This window comes from Sorghum bicolor, chromosome 5, assembly GCF_000003195.3.
Source record: "Sorghum bicolor cultivar BTx623 chromosome 5, Sorghum_bicolor_NCBIv3, whole genome shotgun sequence".
NCBI classification, from domain to species: Eukaryota; Viridiplantae; Streptophyta; class Magnoliopsida; order Poales; family Poaceae; genus Sorghum; species Sorghum bicolor.
The window spans coordinates 52,275,168-52,283,517 of record NC_012874.2 but is presented as its reverse complement, the minus strand read 5'-3'; positions in this window follow the sequence as shown (position 1 = coordinate 52,283,517).

Genomic DNA, 8,350 nt, shown 5'->3' with positions numbered 1-8,350 from the left:
GTTGCCTCTTGGGGTAGGGACATTCCTTAGCAAAGTGCCCCATCTTGTGGCAGTTGTAGCATGGACCCTTGGTCGCATTGTTGGCAGCAGGTGCTGCAGCTTGAATCGCCTTTGGCTTGGCAGGAGCTATCGCCACCTTGTACGGCTTCTGCTGCGTTGGATGCCCGGTGTTCCTCCTCTGCGGTGGTCTGAACCTAGCACCTGGGGCAGGAGGACGATACTGCTGTCTCCCTGCCACTGGTGCCCTGGACTGGGACGACCCGGCTTCGAAAGCCCTCTTACGAGACTTGGATGCACTATAGTTGTTGTTATTGTTTTCCTGGGTTAGACAGTCACTGATATAGGCATTGAAGGTAGCCCTGGCTCCTGTACCCATGGTCTTTAGCATCTTCGGATTCAAGCCTCTCTGGAAACTAGCAATCTTTTTGGCCTCCGTGTTCACGAACTCATGGGCGTAGCGAGCGAGATTGTTGAAAGCGTGCAGATACTCCTTCACAGATTTCGTCCCCTGAGACAGCCTCATGAACTCCCCAACCTTCATTTCCACCACACCCGGAGGAATATAATTTCCCCGAAACGTGGTGGTGAAGCGGTTCCAGGTGATTGGGGTCCCCTCTGGGTAGGTAGTACGATGATGGGACCACCAAATTCCAGCGGGTCCTTGCAACTGGTGTGCCGCATACTCAGCCTTGAGTTCTTCTGTCATCCGAAGAAGACGGAACTTCTGCTCCATGGTGTTGATCCACTCATCGGCTTCAAGCGGTTCCAAAGCCTCCTTGAAGACTGGTGGCTTGGTATCCATGAAGTCCTTGAAAGAGTTGTACTGATTGACTTCACGGCCGCTCTGGTTACCCCCACGACGGGTGTTGTCAGCTATGTTTCGCAGAGCTTCTTCCATGTTGCACTGCATCTGTTCCATGTTGCGTTGGCTCCCCAGAAACTGTGCGAAAAACACGTCCGTAGTGTACAGAGGAGGTGGCGGTGGCGGTGATGGTGCTCTGTCCTCATTCCGTTGAGCCCCACCTCCGGATGTACCCGCTCCAAGACCCAGGTTGTTGTTACCCCCGCCACGTGTCTGCACCATCTGCATACGTCAATGATAAGCAATCGTTAGGAGTTGCCATCAATGGTAGACATGTGTAGAATTATGTCGTACTGAATTTACTGAGGGAATAAATTCGCGCAATAAACAGAGGCACAACAATTCATCATCTACGCACAACATCGCTAACGAATTACTCAACATTCAAGCAACAATGTTTGCATACATCCAAACTCGTCAGCATACATACACTGGACTTTCAACATCATCTCATAAAGTTTTACATAGCCCAGATCCAAAAGTACAAGACATGCCGTGCAACAAAAACAAAAGAAGAAGGACTAGCTCTATGCTCTAGCATCTACTCGCTATGGTCACTGTCCATGCCGGAGCCCTCCTCGTCCTCATCTCCACTAGCAGCTGCTCCCATCTCGGGATCCTCATCCATTTCGTCCTCAGAGTCTAGCTCAGTTGCTCCAGGCAGGTGGTGATGGTGGAGCTGGTTATGCAGCTGGTGGATCTCCTCATGCAAGTTCTCATTGTACTCCTCAGCATTAGCTAGCTGCTGCTCAAGCTCTAGCTGTCGGGCCCTCAAAGTGTCCTCCTCGTGCCAGGCTTCATTCCTTTGACCAAGCACATGGACTAGCATGCGCTCGCAGTTCCTGTGAGCAGTAGTCACCCTGTCTCTCTGCTCTCGCACTGCAAGCAAGTCCTGGCTCAGCTCACTATTCTTTTGGACTGCCTGGTCCCTCTCTTGGGTCATGCGGGCCAACTCTGAATGCAGCCTCTCAACCTCCGTGTCGAACTCACGCTGCAACTGGCGCTTCTCATCTTGGACTGTGATAAGAGATCCGGACAAGCGACCCAAACAACGCTCCAGGCCTCCATAGGTCTTCATCAAGGTGTACATAGCACTCATAGCTGCGCTGTCACTGTGCTGGTCCTCATCCGCACTCCTCTCTAGAGCGTTCACCTCGGACTGATCCCACACCGAAGTGTAGGGGTCACCCCGGGGAAACACCCCAGCGAAGGCGTGGGCCAACTCCTGTGGAAACCTCGCCATGAGGTCTCTCAGTACTGCGAAAGCTGCCGTACTGGCACCGTGGAAAGGCGTGGTACCTCGGGACTCGTACACCCAGCCGCCCCAGGCGGGGTCACCTCCACTGGTAGGGACAACTGCCTCAATCCCCACCAGTGTCTCATCACCAAGCGGCTCCTTATCCCAATAGTAGCGAGGCTCTCTTCCTTTAGGATACCCCATCGAACTGAGCACCCTCCAAAGCAAAGTGGGTATCCCAAACTCCTCTAGGAACTTGCTCTTATGTCGTGAGCTCCTAGCTGCCAACGGATGGCGAGGGGCCCGCCCACCAGTGGACTTGCGAGCGGTGAGCCTAGTGCGTGCCATCTGCTGCAAATGGAATACCTTGGTTAAGATCGAGGATTACCTTTAATTATTTTATTTAGAATTGGGACGGATTAAATTAAGGGGGAAAGTAAGCAATGATATGAAATGATCATGATGCATGCACGAACTTACGATCTCACAAACTTAGGAACAAAGGTTAACACTAAGCGGTATATGCGGTGGCACACAACGTTCTCTCATAACGTAACTAACGTTCTAAGCGAGAACGTGGTTAGTGTACCTGCAGAAAACTCATTTCAGCCCGCCCACAGTATGATTATGCAGAACAAGAATTTAAAGCTATACACCCCACATACACAGACACCCGTCCATGCATATGACGTGTTGCTACCCACATCATCGCCCTAATGACGGCATCGCCTCTCAGGTCAGAATTCCCAACATGCGGTACTGTTCCCAAACACACCAAAATATGTGTGCGTGACACAGCACCTAACAACACTCCCCTAGACCGGCAGTGTATCCGATCATGCTCTCACAGCTCCCACTTACCGTGGCGTAGAGGAAAAATTGATCCATACATTACCACTCAAATGAATGGTACTCATACTATTCCACGCCGTATGAGCGACGAAAAAGAAATATGATGCATTAACCCCCAAGTCAGTACTTAACTAGCCACCTTAGAGTCCTTAACTGGGCATAAAGGATATGACTATGGCACACTAGATAGTTTTCCATAACTTAGTTTAACACCTTGATCATTATTAATTAATAAAATCTTTTATTAAACCGGCTTAGATTTTTGTTTAGAACGTACTTATGAACAGTAACTCGCTAAACCTTGCTCCGATGCCAGCTGTAACAGAACCGACCAAATTATAAGAGATTAAGCTTAATAGTGACCATTTGCATAGTCAAACCATCGAGCTTAAGCCCATATAATCTCGGTAGTCCGTGAAATCTCAAAGGATTTCAAACCACATATCGTACATACAGCCAAGATCGTAATAAGTTTAGCGGTCGCCATCCACAAATACATCCAGATTACAACATTCATAAAATACATAGGAGTTCTTAAAGTTATTACAAACCAAGTTCTCGGGTAGCGGAAGCTTCATAGTTCGAAAGTACAACACACACACTTAGTCTGATACAGTGCCAAAATTTGGTCATTCCCACAAAAGCAAAAGAGAAGACAGAGTGACCATCGCCCTTGGTCTAGTCATCACCCATGGCTGGGTACAGACAGAGGATGCAATAACCATAGTACATTTGACCATCTGCAAAACAACATGGGAATGGAACCCTGAGTACGAGAATGTACTCAGCTAGACTTACCCGTCATAAATTAAAATAAAGACTCTTCAAGGATCATGAAGGCTATACAGTGGGGTAGCTGACACCCTTTTTGCATAACTGCAAGATTCTAATAACATGCCCTACATAAATCTTTCTTCTTTTAATTTGCTCAAGTTGACAGTATCATTACCTGTTATCTGGGTTTGCACCTGCACTATTACAAGCAAGTATAGTGATATGATGGTACCTCATCATAGCATTCATAAAACCATTTATCATTATAACCCAAGTGTTCCATAGTCCTTACTACGAGGACAGGGCTCGTGTCAAGTGCTCACTATCTAGGAGCGATGGCGATTCGAATCGATTTCTAACCAACTCGCGAGGTATTCCCCACACAAACCACACTCACTGATCAAGTGAGCTACAGATCACCGTATTACACTATCTAGGACCAATTCGCGGGTTCGGCAGGCACCGCCAGTACCCGAGGACCGTTCTGGCGACCGAGGTATCTAAGGTATACCAAGGTTGCGCGCCGCGCCCTCGTCGTTCTCCTCAACCATCACCAATACAGCGCATGGCGGCTCGATTCCTGGCCCGGATAGTGTTCAGGCTTCGCGGTCGGAATGACTTATCCTTCCAGCTAAGTGTGGGGCATGCGTTCAACATGACAAGAGGGCCGTCAACGATCGGTCCTTAATCGACACAGGCAGGGGCACTATGGTCAACCCACCATAAGACCCTGCCCGGTCTCCAATTCCATTCCACACTTGGTTATTCTTTTAACAAAGCAATCACTGCTTAATCAAGCAGGTATCCACCTATATCTCGCAGGTGACAGGAAATCACCCGACTTCTACCGGACTAAGCAAGCTAAGCGTAGACTCCGTACCTATCTACATAGGACAAGGTAGATAAACGAGGGGTGATATCAAGGAGTACCAATGCATCAACGGTATCAACCAACTCCTATCACTTAAATGCAATATAAAAGAATAAGCATAATATATCATGTAAGTTAGCGAGAATAGAGAGACTTAGAATGCTCTGGGGCTTGCCTTTCTCAAACGTGCTGGGCCGGTGATCCGGACACTCCTGTAGCTCTTCTCCGGGTTCCGGTGCTTCCGGAGGTTCCTGCTCCTGAATCTCCTCTGGCTCCTCGGGTCCCACCTCGTTCTCCTGCGAGCCTGTATGATGCATGTATGCTCATGAGTGGAGTGCGGGATGTCCGAGTGGATGCTTGTATGAGAAGATACCAAATGATCATGACATGATGCATAGGTGATTTAATTGGTCATGCTCTTTACAAGGTAGTCCACATCATCCAAGAACAGGGCAATTGAATTAAACATCTGTTGCATTCTCTTCCACAAATTGTTTTTAAGTGTATCCACACCAAACCCCTTCTTATTCCATTTAACCCACAAATAACAATTATAATTTAATTAATCATTTCTAGGCCCATTAAGATTAGCATGCATTTAACCAGTCAAGCATAAAGTCTACTATAATTTTTTCATAATTTTTGGATACTTATTTTGAGCTACAAAAAATCACAAGATTAATTAATAAGGGCAATTACAATTACTCTACTGTGGTATAAGTGTCAGACAGCAGATTTTATATTTTTATAATTTGCCTAATATCATAGGAAACACCAACAAAAATTTCTAGATAAATTGCATGATCCAAATAATTATTAAAAATCATAGACCACTGCCATGCAAGCATTTAAATCACTAGAAATTCAATTATACATCCAATAATGTGTAACAACATTTTTCCCAGTGATTAAACCTACATGGAGAGCCAACAAAACAAGTTTCACATTTTTCTAAGTCTTACTTTAATTACTATGCATTTTCCAAGTTTAGCAAAAGCATGGATTAATTATTTCTGTCCAGAAAAAGTGTTCAAACATGACATGCAATTACATCAAACTGTAGATCTGAAAATAGAGAGCACACCAAACTTTATTTCATCAGATTTGGAGCTGTAGAACTCAAGATATGGATTTTACAAGTTTTAAATCGATTTCTGGAAAACATTTTCTGAAAATCAAATCGAAATCGGGATCAAAAACGCTAAAGACACCTAGATCTACACCCAACGCGGTCCCCCTGCGACTGACAGTGGGCCTCAGACCCCACTGGTCAGTGAGACCGAGAGGAAGGGCACCTCCGACGAGCAGATCTCGCCGGCGGTGTGGTTCCCGGCCACGGGGTGAGCACCATCGTGCTCCCCGCAGCGAGGCGCATCCAGCGGTACCCTCGGGTTGGCCGGAGGATGGCCGGAGCACCTCCGACGAGCATGCATGGCGGCACGGCGGCGCTGCTCGCCGTGGCCAGGCTGCTCCGGTGCGGTAGAACACGCGCAAGGGCTCCTCCGAGCTTCCCCGTCGAACTACGGATCTAACGCGCCAAAAAGCAAGCGAAACGGGGCAGAAACGAGCGAGGTTCGACGCGGCGGAGCTCTCCAGCGAGGTCGGAGCAACTTTGACGAGCGATTCACGGTGTTAGGTGGGCTCTCACCTCAGTAGAGTGTTCGCAGGAGCTTACCGCGACGACGGCGAGTGCGCTGGTGGTTTTGGCGTCGAGATTGGGGCACTGGAGTGGCCGGCGGTGAGCAGCGGAGCTGCTCCGGCGATGGCGCTGCGGCGGAGCTCCTACGGTTGCGGTTGCAAAATCTCATTTTTGGATGAATACCATGCTCATGTGATGTTCTGCTTGATGAGAATGCTTATGCATGTTTTGGTAAGACTAAGTACATGCTTAACACCTAGGGTGTTACAGTTGGCACGCCAGGTAGGATTCCTGCGTGTTTTTTCATCGATTTCCCACTCCTTTCTAGATGGCCACTCTCGCCTCGTCGATTCCGTGCTCCACGGTGATTTGGTTTGGGAGCCTTGAGTTCATGTCGACTGGCTCTGGCTACGACATGATCTTGCTCTTGATCAAAGGACCGGGAGGAGCCCGCGTTACACCAGCGCGAACAAGGGCCCCGAGACGCCCTCGACATCACGCCTCCCTGCCTAAGAAGAGGCGTGGGCAGCACCATCGTCACCCCTCTGCCTCGTCACGACCGGCAGTTCGTGCTAGGCAGGAGGTGGCACAGGAGCCGGCCGCACCGCGTACCGGAACCGTGGGCATGCCGGCCCAACATCATGCGACGACAAGAGGTGGCGCGCCCCGAGCGCTCTCCCCCACCGCTAGGTTGCTTCCACATGGGTTGTTCACCCCAAGAAGGGCATTGCCATTCAGGTTGGACAACGCCGCGACGTCGCTCGCCAGGGCGATATGCCCAAATGCCCAAACGTACGTGGAAAGACCAATGGTCCTCCCACGTGACTCTGAAGCACGGCCGCCGACGTCCGAGCTGCCGGACCTCTCCCGGGTACGAGGCCTCCGCTGCCTAGGTCCTGGACGATACACGATCACCTCGCTCAGGCAGTGGCTGCTGGAGGAAGGACGTGGATGCTACTACACCGCCGAGCCAGACTCCGACTCCGAGACTGATAGCTACGATCCTACAAGGGAATGCTATCACATCGACGGCGTGGTAGAAACTACTGACGAGACGCAGGATGCGGCTGCCGGCGGTCGAGCCCCTGCGGCAAGAGAAGATCCCAGGACGCCTGGGAACGACGGACAGGTCGACCCGCTTCCACAGGAAGACAGGGCCGCGCAACTCGCGCAGTTACGAGAGCTCAAGACCAAGCTTGACGAGGATTGTGAGCGCCTCGTCCTGCTCGAACAAATCCTCGAACAAGATATGCCCCACCCGCCTGGCGGAAGTGTCCGTAGGCGCGCTCGAGAGGTACACTGGCAAATCGTCGAAGACGCAGAGCCAGAGCAGCCCGTCAGCCGTTTCCCTCGAGCAGGCCAGAATGTAGTGGCAGCGACAATGCCGCTGCGCAACATGCCAGAGCCATCAAACTCCCAAGCTCGACGTATTCGAGACGAGGTACAGACTCTGCTCCAGGTGGCGGCAGTTCAACAAGCCGAAAGCTCGGCTTCTCGACGATGAGGAGCTGCCACTAAAAAGCGCGATGAGCCACCCCAAAACGAAAAGGAGGTATCGGTCCATCAACTGCCACCCCCTCGAGGGAGAAAAACCGCGCTCGTTCTCCCCGCCGACAATCAGCGTCAACACGACGCACGGCAAAACATCGAGGAGAATCGACGCCGCCGGCATGGGGACGCGGAAGAGCGCGGTGACAGCGCACATCGTAGCGGGAGGTACGACAGCGACGAAGATCGAATGGCTCCCGAGCCACCAGGCCCATGGGTGTTCAGCAGGGCAATCCGCAGCACGCCGCTGCCCAGTCCGTTCCAGCCCCCGACCAGCATCGAGAAGTACAATGGTGAAACCAAACAAGAACTGTGGCTGGCAGACTTCAGGTTAGCTTGTCAGCTGGGGGGTGCTCGAGGGGACGATCGAGCCATCATCAGGCAGCTACCACTTTTTCTCTCTGATACCGCCCGACGGTGGCTCGAGGAACTTCCAGCTAATCAGATCCACGACTGGGTCGATTTGGTTAGAGTCTTCGAGGGTAATTTCAAAGGGACCTACATACGGCCCAGGAACTCGTGGGACCTCAGCAAGTGCAAACAGAAGTCAGGAGAAACTCTTCGAGA